General features: G+C 52.5%; 2 pseudogenes; both read left to right on the top strand.

Moving 5' to 3' along the window:
* Positions 1-3,361: 3,361 nt before the first annotated feature.
* On the top strand, positions 3,362-4,198 carry LOC128826736 (cytochrome c oxidase subunit 1-like; annotated as a pseudogene).
* Positions 4,199-5,372: 1,174 nt separating this feature from the next.
* Positions 5,373-6,643, top strand: LOC128826522 (cytochrome b-like; annotated as a pseudogene).
* Positions 6,644-16,339: the final 9,696 nt, after the last annotated feature.

The raw sequence follows: 16,339 nt of genomic DNA, 5'->3' as shown, positions 1-16,339 counted from the left end.
CAGTCCAGGGACCAGCTGGGAACAGGGCAATCTCAGGAGGCATCAAGAGGTGCCCAGGCTGCCCTGACCTTTTCCAACAGGCCCTTCTAGCCTCCCTGGAGCAGCAGCTCAGAGCAGAGGAGGGCTCTCTCCTCCAGCCCCCAAAGGAGCGACCCTCTCCCATGGAGAGGGACAGAGATTCCTTCCTGACCCAGCTGGGCCCAGTGCTCGCCCTGGAGCATGAGGGTGGAGGGGCCTGGCCAACTTCCTTCTCAGGTAGTATCACTGCAGAAATGGGCATCAGGGGGGGTTGTGGTTTCTGGTCCCCATGAGTGGGGGAGGGAGGGATAAATGTAGATCCTGAGTTGTTAAAGGAACAGCCGATAAAGTTGTGAAAGGGGAAATTTTCCCAGAGCCGGCGCTCACTTCCTGTTTCTGCTACTGCCAGTGAAACTCTGTGTAAACCTGATGCCCTGGCAGCTACCTTGTAATATACCCCCGCTCTGGAAGGATAGTGGGGTCTAGTGATTGGAGAGGAGGGTCTGGGAACCAGGACTCCTGGGTTCTCTCCTTGGCTCTGGTTGGGGGGTGGGGTCTGGTGCTTAGAGAAAAAGACACAGATTAGAGCCAGCCCCCTAGAGGTGAAAGGCCTCATGTCCCTTCCCCAGCCCATCCCCGGGGCAGCGGGTCTGTGCAGCTCAGGGCCCGGGGCAGAGCTCACAGGGGCCAACAGCTGATCTGAGTTTCCCTCTCCAACCTCAGGATGCTGCGAAAGGGACATGGGGGAGGTGGGAGCTGCCCAGACAGGGGACGGGACAAGATCACAGGGACAGAGCTCAAGAGAAACTGCCCCCACTCCCCGCCCCGGCAGATGCCCCAGCTCTGGCTCCCCAGCTCATTTGCCCTTCACCTCCCACAACGTTCACCCATTGGGCCCCTCAGCCCCCCGTTCTGCCCCCTGGCCTGTGTTCCCTGCCCATATCACATCCCCCCAACCCCACCCCATCCCGTGTCCCCTCATGTCCCTGGCTCTCCCCCCAGTTCTGTCCCCCCAGCCTGTAATTCCCTCACGTCCCCCCCATCAGCTCCCCACCCTCCTAGTGCTGCCCCGTCCCATGTCCCTTCACTCACCATTGTGCCCCCCACATCCTGTCCTCTGTTCTCCCCCCACGTCCCCTCAGGCCCCCGACCGCCCCATTGTAGGGAAGGGACCCCTGGATGCCCTCAGTTAATATGGCTGCCCCATTGCCCTCTGCAGCCCTGGCAGGGCGGCCATGCTGCCCCTGGCTAAGATGGCCGACACCTCAGCCTGGGAGCGGGAACAATCCCCCCCCAGACTGTCAGGGTGGGGCAATGGCAGCATAGCCATGAACCCCCCGGCATCTCTGACCCCCAGCCTGTGCCCCCCAACTCCCATCTCTTGATCCCACCCCCCGTTGCCTCCACCCCCCACCACTTCCCCCAGCTGGAGCTGCCCTATTTCAAATGGGAGTTAGTGTGAAAACAATCCTGCCCCCTGCTTTGCTATGTGGGGGAGCTACACGTGAAAGAGCCCCCCGGCCTGCCCCCCCAAGCTCACCCCCAATCAGCCCATCTCCCCCAAAGCCCCAATTTTGGGTCCCCCACTTCTCCCATGTTACCCAGCCTGGCCCATGAGTTCGGCGGCCGCTCGGGTTGGACTAATCCCGTCTTTCTGTCTCGCCAACTTTCCCCCAAACGTTCATTCATCCAGGTTCTCGTGACGCTGCCTGAACTTCTCACTCACCTTCGTCGGCTGAACCCACCATGAGGGGACATTTGGAGGCTCCGGTATCACAGCCGCTCCCTGCGGTGGGGAGATTTGGGGGGCAGGGGAGAAGGAAGCTCTGGGGGTTTATACAATAGAAATGGAGGGTGGGGAGGTCTAGGGAGAAAGGGGGGAGAGAAAAGGGGCTGGGGGACCCCGCTGCAGAGAGAGGAGGGGGACAGACACTTGGGGGGCAGCAAGTGCTGTTATTCTAGCGCCAGGGCCAGACGCAGCATCCCCAAAGAGGGGGCTGGGGGGGGGTCTGTCTCTGGGAGCTGGGGGCGGGGGGCTGGGGTTCTGCGGGATGGGGGAGCAGCTCTGGACTGGGCGATGACCCCTGGTGGTCCTGGGCGATTTAACTACCCAGCCGCCTGTTGGGAAAGCGCTAGGGCCAAAGGCACCCTGCCTAGTGAGGCCCTGGATGGACGGGGGATGACGGTGGGTCTCCGAGGGGGAGGCCGTAACTGGGGGCGGCTGGTGTGATGAAGTGGGGGGTTTCTTGGTTTTTCTTGGTTTTTCCAATGGTTTGCATGCAGAGCGGGTGGGACTCCGTTTCCCTGGGTGTTACTGGTTTAACGAGGTGAGGGGAGAGGGAGTTTGTTGGTACAGAGGACCGACAATGGAACTTTGGACCCCAGCTAATGGCCTGGAGAATGGATACCCCAGCGACCGGTGACCTGGTGACCCAGAGACCCAGCTCAGGAGTTGCAGCTGGTTCTGGCCAGTGTGAGGACAATGGGCTGTGAAGAGAGGACCCCGGGGACCTGACCAGCCGGTTTCAGCCATGGGGGCCAGAGGACAGAAGTGAGGAGAGGAGTCCCAGGCAACCCTGTTTACCTGGATAGAAGACAATGGACAGGGGCAGAACTTGGGGCCGGTGACATCAGATGCCCAGCTGGGAAGCAGGGGGGCTCGGGGCTGGAGAGGGGGAGCAGGCAGAGCCCACCTGGATGCAGGGGAGACTGGGGTGTGCTGGGCTGAGGGAGGCCAGGTCTGAGGGCCCTGAGAGATTCCTATGCAGGGGCGGCCCATCCATATAGGCTAACTAGGCGGTCGCCTAGGGTGCTAAGTTAAATGAGGCACCAAATTCGAGGGAAAAAAATCAAATGAAAAAGATGAAAAAAAATACAAATAAAATAACGAAGATGTCATTATTTCAATTCCCGTGCACGCTTAAACACTCAGCCATCCTACCTGTGATTTTAACCCGCTGATTATAAAGACATTGGCACCCTATACTTAATCTTCGGGGCCTGAGCAGAAATAGCAGGCATAGCTTTAAGTCTACTAATCCGTGCAGAACTAAGCCAACCAGGAACTGGTGGATTTGGAAATTGACTCATACCATTAATAATTGGAGCACCAGATATAGCATTTCCACGCATAAATAATATAAGTTTCTGACTTCTAGCTCCATCCCTATTACTACTTCTAGCATCATCAGGAATTGAAGCAGGTGCAGGTACAGGTTGAACTGTATACCCTCCACTAGCTGGAAACTTAGCTCACGCCGGTGCCTCTGTAGACCTTTTCTCTTCACCTGGCTGGTGTGTCTTCAATTTTAGGGGCTATCAACTTCATTACTACAGCAATTAACATAAACTCCCCAGCCATATCAAAATACCAAGCACCCCTATTTGTGTGATCAGTACTTATTACAGCTGTCCTATTACTACTATCGTTACCAGTACTAGCTGCAGGTATCACTATACTACTTACCGAAACCTAAATACAACCTTCTTTGACCCTTCAGGAGGGGGAGACCCAATCTTATACCAACACCTATTCTGATTCTTTGGCCATCCCGAAGTATAGATCCTAATTCTACCAGGATTTGGCATAATCTCTCATGTAGTCACCTATTACCCTGGCAAAAAAGAACCATTTGGCTACATAGGAATAGTTTGAGCAATGATATCCATTGGATTTTTAGGTTTCATTGTATGAGCCCATCACATATTTACTGTTGAAATAGACATAGACACCCAAGCCTATTTTACATCTGCAACAATAATTATTGCTATTCCAACAGGAGTAAAAGTATTCAGTTGATTAGCTACCCTGCATGGCGGAATAATCAAATGAGATGCCACCATATTATGAGCCCTTGGCTTCATCTTCCTATTTACTATTGGAGGGCTAACAGGCATTGTACTTGCTAACTCATCCTTAGACATCGTATTACATGACACCTATTATGTAGTAGCACACTTCCACTACGTTCTCTCAATAGGGGCTGTATTCGCTATCATAGCAGGATTTACCCATGGATTCCCACTTTTCACAGGATACTCACTACACCAAACTTGAGCAAAAGTACATTTTGGAGTAATATTCGCAGGAGTTAACATGACCTTTTTCCCTCAACATTTCTTAGGTTTAGCTGGAATACCACGACGTTACTCCGATTATCCAGATGGATACACCCTATGAGAAACTGCTGAGCTCCAGTTCATTTGCAAATTTGACACCATCAGCTCAGGATTAAACAAAGACTGTGAATGGCTAGCCAACTACAGAAGCAGTTTCTCCTCCCTTGGTGTTCACACCTCAACTGCTAGCAGAGCACCTCACCCTCCTGGATTGAACTAACCTCGTAATCTCCATACTGATTTATACCTGCCTCTGGAGATTTCCATTACTTGCATCTGAAGAAGTGAGGTTCTTACCCACGAAAGCTTATGCTCCCAATACTTCTATTAGTCTTAAAGGTGCCACAGGACCCTCTGTTGCTTTTTACAGATTCAGACTAACACGGCTACCCCTCTGATACTTAACTCATCAGTGTACTTCAACACCTAACCCATCGTGCACTACCAACAACATACTTAAAATTATGCCAAAACGCTGCAACTCACTCAACCGACCTATCTTGATACGAAAACATCGGCCCAAAAGGACTAACCAAATTACAAGTTGCCCCAATAAAATTCACCTCTGCATTACAAAAAGGCCTCATCAAAATCTACATAACCTCATTCATCCTATCAATCATGTTACTACTTATCGCAACCTAATTGCACGAAGTACCCCACGGGATAAACCACGGACCGATTCCAACACAACAAACAATGTCAACAACAACCCTCAACCAGTAATCAAAACATCACATTACCAAAATAATAAAACCACGACACCCCACCAAAATCTAAACGAACAACACATAACCCATCAGCATCAGCCGTAACACAACCAAACCCTTCTATACTCCATAAACAAGAACCCCTAACCACAAGACCCACAACAAGTAAAATATAACCCACCACATAAACCACCCCTCCTAAACTTCCCCAACCAATAGGATAAGGTTCCGCCGCAAATGCAGATGAATAAGCAAAAATCACCAACATTCCACCCAAATAAATTAAAAATAACACCAAAGAAACAAAAGACCCTCCCATACCAACCAACACCCCACACCCAGAAGCCGCCTCTAAAACTAAACTAAGAACCCCATAATAAGGAGACGGATTACAAGACACACCAACCATCCAAAAATCAAAACAAAACCCAAATAAAAACATAAAATACATCACAATTCTTGCTTGAACTTAAACCAAGACCTATGATTTGAAAAACCACCGTTGTATTCAACTACAAAAACCCAATGGCCACAAACCTACAAAAAACTCACCCAATAGTAAAAATCATCAATAATTCATTCATTGACCGACCAAGCCCCTCTAACATCTCTGCTTGATGAAACTTTGGATTCTTATTAAGCACTTGTCTAATTCTACAAATTATTACCGGAATTTTTCTAGCTATACACTACTCTCCAGACATCTCACTAACATTCTCATCAGTAGCCCGTATCACCCAAGATGTACAATACAGATGACTTATCCGCAACATACGCGCCAACGGTGCCCCCCTCTTCTTCATATGCATTTACGTCCACATCGGACAGGGACTTTATTATGGCTCATATTTATACAAAGAAACCTGAAACACAGGAATCATCCTCTTACTTCTAACAATAGCCACTGCATTTGTAGGTTACGTCCTACCATGGGGCCAAATATCCTTCTGAGGTGCCACCGTCATTACCAACCTCCCCTCAGCCATTCCATATGTCGGTAACACACTAGTACAGTGAATCTGAGGAAGATTCTCAGTAGACAAAGCAACCCTAGCCTGATTCTTTACCTTCCACCTTTTACTACCATTTCCCATTATTGGTCTAGCAATAGTACACCTACTCTTCCTACATGAAACCAGATCAAACAACCCAACAGGACTAAACTCAAATGCCAATAAAATCCTCTTCCACCCCTACTTCTCATACAAAGACCTATTAGGATTCATTTTAATACTAACCTTCCTATTAACCCTAGTACTATTTTCCCCTAATCTTCTAGGAGACCCAGACAATTTTACACCAGACAACCCCCTATCTACCCCTCCACATATTAAACCAGAATGATACTTCCTTTTCGCCTAAGCAATCCTACAATCAATCCTAAACAAAGGTGGCGTACTCGCCCTCCTATTCTCCATCCTCGTACTATTCCTAATGCCCACTTTACACATATCAAAACAACGAACAGCCCAATTCCGACCACTAACACAAACCCTATTCTGATGTTTAGTCGCTAACCTCTTAGTACTAACATGAATCGGAGGACAACCAGTCGAAGACCCATTCATCGTTATCGGCCAAGTAGCCTCTATCCTCTACTTCTTAATTCAAGTATCAGAGAGGTAGCCGTGTTAGTCTGAATCTGTAAAAAGCAACAGACCCTCTGTTGCTTCTTAATTCTATTAATCCTTATACCTATGGAATAATCGAAAACAAAATACTAACTTAAAACATTCTAGTAGCTTAACCTATAAAGCATTGGTCTTGTAAATCAAAGACTGAAGACTACAACCTTCCTAGAATAATCAAAAGAGAAGGACTTAAATCTTCATCCCCGGCCCCCAAAGCTGGAATATTTTATTAAACTACCTTTTGACACCGGTAGTAAACACCACGGCATCTAACGCCAAACATTTGCCCATTTTTCTCTACCAGGCCCGGTAGAATAGTTTCCGTTATACCCTCCATGTACTATTGTACATTCATTTATTTTCCGTTAGCATATCTCCAGTAATATTACTGCTTAATTTGATTATTGACATACATTTTATTGGTTTTACATAACATATTTATTCAATGTGACTATCACACAGGTATTATAAATGGAATGGTTTAAGAACATAGAGTTAAATAATTATTCTACAGCATGACTATAGCCGCAGTACCAGGTTATCTATCAATTTAGCTAATCACGAGAAATAAGCAACCCTTGTTAGTAAGATACAACATTACCAGTTTCAGGCCCATGTGATAGGTGGCGTACATAACTGATCTATTCTGGCCTCTGGTTGTTTTTTCAGGCACATAACACTAATGAAGTTCATTTGTTTCTCTTTAAAAGGCCTCTGGTTAATGAGTTCTATACATTAAGTTTATAACCTGGCATACGGTGTTTTTACTTGCATATAGTAGTTCTCTTTTTCTCTTTGTGTTCTCAGGCCCTCATAACTGATACCTGCCGACTCAGTGAAACTGGACTTACGTTCAAGCTGGTTGGTCTTACAAAATTGATATGGCGTTATTTAATTAATGCTTATAAGACATATATTTTTCCAAAAACCCACGACAGTAATTTCAAACCTAAACAATTAAAACCATACATTTTATTTAGCTAAACCCCCCTACCCCCCGTTAAAACTAACATTAGCCCAAATAGCCACTTACTTCTCGTCAAACCCCTAAATCCAAGAGCAACTAAACTGACATAAACATTAGTTATATAGACACTAAATAAAAATCAAAGGACCTACTAATACTAAACAATTCTAAAACATATATTATATTATATTATATTATATTATATTATATTATATTGTAGCTTATCATAAAGCACGGCACTGAAGTTGCCAAGATGGGTAACCAACATACCCCAAAACCAGAAAGATTTGGTCCTAACCTTATTGTTACTTTTTGCTAAACTTACACATGCAAGTATCAGCACACCAGTAAAAACACCCTAACCGTCCTATCAGACAAAAGGAGCCGGTATCAGGTACATCATAGCCCAAAAGACCTAGCTTTGCCACACCCCCAAGGGTATTTCAGCAGTGATAAAAATTAAGCAATGAGTACAAGCTTGACTTAGTTACAGCAAACGTTAGAGCTGGTAAATCTCGTGCCAGCCACCGCGGTTATACAAGAAGCCCAAACTAACAGACAACCAGCGTAAAATGTGATTCAAATTTTAACCTACAAAATTAAGGTGAACCCCTTACTTAACTGTCATACGTAAAAGTATATATTAACACACTATGAAAATAACCTTAATACAACAAAAAAGAACAAGAGTACTTGTGGCACCTTAGAGACTAACAAATTTATTAGAGCATAAGCTTTCGTGGACTACAGCCCACTTTCCACTCTGTATGCATCCGAAGAAGTGGGCTGTAGTCCACGAAAGCTTATGCTCTAATAAATTTGTTAGTTTCTAAGGTGCCACAAGTACTCCTGTTCTTTTTACGGATACAGACTAACACGGCTGCTACTCTGAAACTTAATACAACAGAACTATTTGAACCCACGATCACTAAGATACAAACTGGGATTAGATACCCCACTATGCTTAGCCCTAAACCTAGATATTTTATATACAAAAATATCCGCCAGAGAACTACAAGCATAAACGCTTAAAACTCTAAGGACTTGGCGGTATCTCAAACCCCCCTAGAGAAGCCTGTTCTATAATTGATCATCCATGATCTACCTCAGCATTGCTTGCCAACCCCACCTATATACCACCATCACCAGCTTACCCTATGAAGGACACAAAAGTAAGCAAAATAATCTAAACAATTAACAAGTCAGGTCAAGGTGTAGCTAGTGACACCTAACTCCAATATACATTAAGGTTGCATAGCTCTAGGGTTACCATATTTCCACAGTCAAAAAAGAGGACACTGGGGGGAGGGAGCCCCGCTCTAGCCCCGCCCCCATCCACTCCCTCCCACTTCCCGCCCCCTGACTGCCCCCTTCAGAACCCCCAACCCGCCCTGCTCCTTGTCCTCCGACTTTCCCCTCCTGGGACCCTTGCCACTAACTGCCCCCTAGGACTCCACCCCCTATGTAAGCCTCCCTGCTTCTTGTCCCCTGACTGCCCCCTCCCAAGAATGCCCCACCCTAACTGCCCCCCTAGGACTCTACCCCCTACCTGTCCCCTGACTGCCCCGACCCTTATCCACACCCCCACCCCATATTCACACCCCCACCCCCAGACAGACCCCCGGGACTCCCATGCCCTATCCAACTGCTTCCCGCCCCCTGACAGGACCCCCAGAACTCCCGACCCATCCAAACCCCTCTGCTCCCTGCCTGCCTCGACTCCTCTCCACACCTCCACCCCATATCCACACCTTCTCCCCCAGACAGACCCCGGGGACTCCCATGCCCTATCCAACCGTTCCCCGCCCCCTGACAGGACCCCCAGAACTCCCGACCCATCTAAACCCCTCTGCTCCCTCCTGAGAACCTCCCACTCTAACTGCCCCCCTAGGACCCTACCTGTCCCCTGACTGCCCCGACCCTTATCCACACCCCTGCCCCATATTCACACCCCCGCCCCCTGACAGGACTTCCAGAACTCCTGACCCATCCAACCCCCCCTACTCCCTGTCCCTTAACTGCCCCCTCCAGAAACCCCCTGCCCCTTCTCCAGCCCCCTGGCCCCCTTACCCTGCCACTCAGAACAGGGTGTTGGGCTCCGCATGGAGCCCGACACATGGCTGCGCTCCCCAGCGCAACACACAACCTGGTCCCCACCCCCTCCCAGTGCTGCCAGAGCGGGGCGCTGGGCAGCAGGGGAGGAGGAGCTACCCCGGCCCGATGCGAACGGCCCGGCCGGACGGCGATCCGAGAATGCGGGGAGGGAGCGGGAGGAGGAGGAGCTCTACAGCTGCCGGAGTCCAGCCCGTCCATTGATCTGAAGCTGCAGGAGAAGGGCTCTGGCTGCCGGAGCCCCATGTGAGCGGCTGAATTTCCTGCAGCCCTCCCAGCCGCGCCGCGCTCTGCATGGGGGGGAAATCCCGGACATTTGTAGCTATTTACAAATTCCCCCCGGACACTACTTTTAACACAAAAAGCCGGACATGTCCGGGAAAATCCGGACGAATGGTAACCCTAATAGCCTGAAATTCATGTAGAGTGGGAAGCAGCCAGGCCGTGAGACGCAGGCCCCGTCACTCACTCCTGGGGCCCGTCCTCACTAGGGTTACCATACGTCCGGATTTTCCTGGACATGTCCAGCTTTTTGGTCCTCAAATCCCTGTCTGGGAGGAAATTCCAAAAAGCCGAACATGTCCAGGAAAATAGGGAGGAGTCGTGAGGCTTGGGTCTGGGCTGGAGCCGCTGGGGCCGGGCTGGAGCCGCTCGACCGGAACCAGGGCCCAAGCCACTGGGACCAGGGCTGCGGGTGCTCGGCCGCCGGCTGGCGCCACTTGGCCGGGGCCCCGGGGCCCGAGCCGAGCTGGAGTCGCTAGGGCCGGAGCCGCTCGGCCAGAGCCGGTGCGCTCGGATGGAACCGGGGCCGGCGCCCCAGGGCCTGAGCCAGGCCAGAGATGCTGGGGCCAGAGCCTCTTGGCTGGGGCCGGCCGCTGGAGGGAGCCGCTCGGCCGGGGGGCTGGACTGGGCCACGCCTCCTCGCGCCCAGCTCCAGCTCCAGCCCCAGCTTACCTGCTGCCTGCCTGCCTCAAGCTTCCCGAGAACATTTGATTTGTGGGAAGCAGGGGAGGGGGAGGAGCAGGGGGCGGAGCGTTCAGGGAGGGGGCGGAGTTGGGGCGGGGACTTTGGGGAATGGGCAGAGTTGGGAGGGCCAGGGCAGGGAAGGAGCGGAGTTGGGGTGGGGCTGGAGGCGGGGAAGGGGTGGGGCTGGGGCCCCGTGGAGTGTCCTCCTTTTAGAATATTAAAATATGGTAACCCTACTCCTCACCATGCAGCCTCAGTGGTGGGTCAGACCCAGGGGCCCTGGGGATGGGCTCCTGGATGCCTTTCCACAGGGTCCAGAGTTTCCTCTGAGCCCTGGGCTAACAGCATGAGACACGGAGAAACCCCAGTCCTGGGGGCCCAGAGCTCTGCTCCCTAGCAGGTGACAGGACAGTCCAGTCTCCAGGGTCCATTCACTCCCCGGCTTCTCTGCTGGGAGGGCTGGGAGCCAGGACTCCTGGGTTCTTTCCCTGGCTCTAGGAGGGGAGTGGGGTCTAGTGGGGAGAGCAGGGAGGATGGGGGCCAGGACTCCTGGGTTTTGTGCACAGCACCCCCACTGACTTGTAGGGGACTGTGCAAGTGTCTACTATACACTGAGGTTTATAACCTTTAGCGCCGCCCATCACCCCCTAACTGATGTGTTGCCTGGGACAGGCCCCCCTTCTCTGCAGCTTCCTCTGCCTCAAATCTCCAGTGGCTGCTTCTCCCCCCTGCCTGGGGAAACCCCCAGTGACTCCATCCCCTCTCCCCGGCCACGTGTCCCCTCTGCTGGGCCCAGGGCTCAGGCCAATGGGGGCTGCGGAAAGGCGGCCAACACGTCACTCGGCCCGCGCCACTTCCCGCAGCCCCTATTGGCCTGGAGCAGCGAACCGCGGCCAGTGGGAGCCACGATTGGCCGAACCTTTGGACGTGGCAGGTAAACAAACCGGCCCGGCCCGCCAGGGGCTTTCCCTGAACAAGCGGCGGCCCGACTTTGAGAAGCACTGGTCTAGCCTAAAGACAGCCCTTGAGTCATCAGTTTACCCATAAACAAATCTAGTGTCTCCCTTCAACCATTCTATTTGCTCTACAAAAATCCCGACTCACTCTCCAGTCAGGGTTCTGATGCATAGACCCGAGCTCTGCATCAGTTCCGCTGGGACTCCATCTCCCGACTGATCGTGCTGGGGGCTCTGCCTGTCTCCGGCCCTCAAGACCCTCCGCTACCACCACCACCTGGGAACCCCGACCAGTTCAAGCCTCATGGAGTGGGTGAGATTCCCCCCCTTTCCTCTTTCTCTCTGTTTTCCTTTCTACCTTAGGTATTAACCTTTAATAATGCAACTGTTATGTTGGTTTAGGCTCCTTGTGTAGTTCTCACTATTATTCAATAAATAACTTGTATGGTTAAGTTGGTTGCTTCTCTCTTTCTTGCTGAATTTTACTCTTTTGTGTTTTTAGCTTCCCCCATTTACTCTACAGTAACGCTTCTTTTACCTAAGCTAAAGATGCCTGTAGCGCCCAGAATACTGTGGGGTTTGCTCATCACGTGGGTTACTACCAGTACAATTGTGACTTGAGAGGGGGGATAAGGATGTGCTGAATCTGGGACACATAAGGGTGGCAGCTTGAAAGTGCTGATTGCCCCAGTCCACTCAGATTTGCTCTCTGTGTGTGTGTTCATCCGGTTCTGGGGCTGGAGGAACCCAGCCCAGGGGAACCGAGTCCCTGCAGTGTCACTCCATTGGGAGGGGACTTGCAGCAGGGAGAAGTAGAGCCCCGTATGAGAACACACGTGACACAAGCACATTGATAGAATTACAAAACACCCACACACACACCCGGAAGAGTAACCCGACTAAATGAGCATACCCCAAAGTAACGGGCAAAGCTGGAAACACCCCCCAGCATCCCGGACCCTCCCTGATGCTAATATCCTCCCCACAGACTGATACTCATGTCCCAACGCCCAGCTAGTGAGCAGCCTGGAAAGGAAATTGGAGTTAGGGACCAGATCCCAGAGCAACTGGATACTACACTCTGGTCCCAGATCCCGTCCATGGACACACGCCCCGGTCTCCTATCCTCCCCCATGGATACATGCCCTGGTCTCAGATCCCCCTATGGGCACATGCCCTGGCTGTCTCCAATACTCATTGAGGAAGAGGACGGTGAGAGCAGATGCCATGTGGGGGGCCCCTCAGCGCTGCCACCAATGCCCCAGTGCCCAGCTCCACTGAGCCCGGAACAAGGCACTGAGCCGGAGCTGCAGCCACAGGAAGCCGGCGATGGTTCATCTCTGCCTGTGTCCCTCACACCTTTGCTCTCTCATCTGCCAGCCACACCTACACCCTCGATCAAAATAGCCCCAGCAAACCACATCCTCTTGTGCCACGGCCCACGGCCCCAGCGCTGGGCGGGGGCTCCCTGGGGATGTGGGGGTCACTGTCACCAACCCCCTCGCGCCACATCGGGGCAGAGCGATGGGCCCCCTAGCCTATGTCCCCCTCCCTGCTTATTGGGGGGTCTCAGGGATAAGATCGGGGGCCTGGGAGCCAGGACTCCTGGGTTCCACCCCTGGCTCTGGGAGGGGAGTGGGGTATCTCCTTCTTCTGGGGCTTGGGAATGGCTGGCTCATGGGCGTGGGCAATTAGTAGTTTTACTAGTAGTTTTTACAGGCCAGCTGCCAGGGTCCCTGGGGGCTGAGCAAGGCGACCCAGTGCCTGGCATTCTGCAACCCAGTACTGGGTCATGATCCGAACTTGGACAACCACGGCACTAGGGCACAGGACCCATGCGATTGAATACGCAGAGCAGGGCCCAGCCCCTCCAGCAGGGGGTGACAGGGACACACACACACACACACTGTTACTCCTGGGAAAATTCTGTGCATCTGTGGACACATAGAATTCTTCTGTCCCGCATAATTTTGTTTTTCCCGCATAAAATACATTTTGCCCAAGAAGTGCTGCAGTTCTGCATCTTGCCCACCAGAGGCCGCTGTGGCACCAGAGCTGCCAGCAGCATGAACGGAGCTGGCTATTCTGGTGCCACAGCGGCCCCTGGTGGGCAGAGGCGGAACTGCAGCACTTCTGGGGCAGAATGTATTTTAAGTGGGAAAAAAATTCTCTGCCTGCCCCGTGCTGCAGAATTCCCCCAGGAGCAGAAGTTCATCACAGCACCTGCCGCAGAGCCAGGTTAGGGCAGAGTGGGGCACCCAGGGCTGCTGGGGGGTCACAGACTGGGGCTCAGGAGCTAGTGGGGTGACAGCGTTGAGCCTGGGGATGGGGGAGGAGGCTGCAGGGACACATGGGGATGGGAGTTGCGGGGACAGGGGCTGATGTGCCTGACTGAATGGGGGAGGCTTGAGGTCAGCCAGGGTCTGCATGGGGGAGACTTCCCAGCTCCCTAATAACACAACACCCCTCCCCCCCCCCAAAAAAAACCTTCTCCCACCCATACCCAACACCTTCCAAGTTCACTCCCAGGCTCCTTCCCTCTCCCTCAGCTCCCCCGTTACCCCTGACTCCCCCAAGCCTTTGCACTGCTTCAGTCGGGTGCAGGAAAGACAGTTCTGTCGTGTGATTTAAATGAATTACTCAACGTTCTGTGTTAATATGCCTAGTGAGGAAACTATTTCTTTTTTAATTACCAGAATCTTTTTTTGCTCTGTATTGTTACAGACATACGCACTGACAGATCTTTTGAAATAAATGACCAAAATAATTGAAATGGGCAGGATTATATTGTGTTGTTTTGACAAATAAAATTTGCAGAATTTTCAGATATTGTGTGCAGAATTTTTATTTTTTTGGGTCAGAATATTTAAATTTTTGGCGCAGAATTCCCCCAGGAGTATACAGTTCTCCAGGCTAGTAGGGAGTGAATTCAGTACTGGGGACGGTGCTGGCTGGGCAGCCCTGGGCCCCGACTCCTCCCTGTGTCCCCAGATCAGAGGCAGCCCAGGGGAGGATTCCCCTGGGAAAGGACCCTAGTGCTGACACGGGGTTGCTGGGCTCTGACCAGACGGGCGGGTCGGATTTGGTGCTATATCAGCAGCTGTAGCTCCCTGCATCTCTCCGGCTCACGCTGTGGATGGGAAACTCAGCCACATCCACCTTTGGGTCTGTCACCTGCTGTGCAGCTGGGTCTCCAGCTTTATTCAGAAGGACCCTCTCTCCCCGACACTCACAGCGAATGGTCACGGCTCCCCCCGGGGCAACCTGCCCGCTGGGGCGCAGGGAGATGTTGGGTTTGGGGTAGCTGGGCTCTGCAGGCACCTCCTCCTAGCCTCCCCTTCCTCAAGCGCACCACGTCCCCGCCTCTCCCAGCGCTTCCTGCCCCCCGCCACCTAACAGCTGTTTGGCGGCGCTTAGGACTTTCCGGGGTGGAGAGGGATGTGGCGCTCTCAGGGCAGGAGGCGGAGAAGAGGCAGGGCCAGGGCGGGGACTTGGGGGAAGGGTGTGGAATGGGGCTTGCCTGGGGTCGGAAAAGGTGGGGTGTGGACTTTGGGGAAGGGGTGGTGTAATAGGGCTCACATCCCGCCCCTCCCCCTGGGGCCCGCTTGCTGCCCCCAATAAGGCTCAGAGAGGCTTCAGGGTTGTGCAACACCCATTTCTTTATTTACTTAACTTCATCCCATCACCAGTGTCCATCTATGTACAAGTTTTACAGGATTAGCCACCTCCTTTACAGGCAGAGGCAGCCTTCAGCTAGGAGGCCTCCAGTTCCCTCCCTGACTGACTGACTTCTCCCTGGCTCCCCCACCTTCTGGCTCCCTCCCAGCCTTTATAGCCCTTGGCTTCTCAAGCCAGCAGGTGTTGCTAATCCTCAGGCCGGCATCAGGCCTTTTCCATCAGCCCCAATCTGCTTCCCTTCATTGGAGCTGACTGGGCAGGGCTAATTAGGTGCTTTTGCACCAGCACCCTGCTACAGGTGGAATGGGAGTGGGGTGAGGGCGGTCAGGGAAGGGGAGGGGTGGGTGAGGGCGGTTAGGGAAGGAGCAGGGAAGGGGTGTTCAGTTTTGTACAAGTAGAAAGTTGGCAACCCCAGCAGTGAGAAAAAGTCCCCACCCTAATGCCAAGCCCTGGCTATCTAACCAGACACACGGTGCAAGAGGATGATTCATGCGAGGGGAAATGGAGGCACAGGCAGGTTAAGTGACACCCCAGGGTGCCCTGGGAGCAGGGATTCCCCCTCTCTTGATCCCAAATCTCCAGCCTCAGGAGAACGTCCCAGTTCCTTCATCTCCACTCCCCGGCCCAGCGTCCCTTCTGTTAGGCCCAGGGTCAGGGCAGAGCCTGGCTCTGAGCATCCCATCGACACAGAGCCCCCCTGAGGGTCTGGCTGGGTGTGGGGCTAGGAGTGGTGATGCCGAGCCAGGCCCCTCCCTCACCTGCTACAATGATCTGCACAATGTCACTGGGATACGACCAGTTGGGCGGCTCCAATCTGGAGCGAGATCAGCAGCTGTAGAACCCTCCGTCTTCCCGTCTGGCGCTGGGGATGGTGAATTCACCCCCATCCCCATCAGCGTCCAGCTCCCGGATTTCGATTCCACCTTTATACAGAAATAACCTCCTGGCCTTGCACCGACACTGACAGGGGATGGTGACGGCTCCCCCCGGGGCGATCATCCCGCTGGGGCTGACGGAGATGGAGGGTCCGGGCGCAGGGAGCTCTGCGTTCACACGCAAACAGGAGTGAGATGGGGAGACACAAACCCCTCCCCGTGTGTCTGTCACCTGTCCTTAGCGCCCAGCCCCAGGGACAGCACCAGGGCTAACAGACACCTCACTGCATCTACAGGGAACCTGTGG

Source organism: Malaclemys terrapin, chromosome 20, assembly GCF_027887155.1.
Source record: "Malaclemys terrapin pileata isolate rMalTer1 chromosome 20, rMalTer1.hap1, whole genome shotgun sequence".
NCBI lineage: Eukaryota > Metazoa > Chordata > Testudines > Emydidae > Malaclemys > Malaclemys terrapin.
The sequence above is the reverse complement of the archived record's forward strand: the minus strand, read 5'-3'. Positions and strand labels throughout refer to the sequence as shown.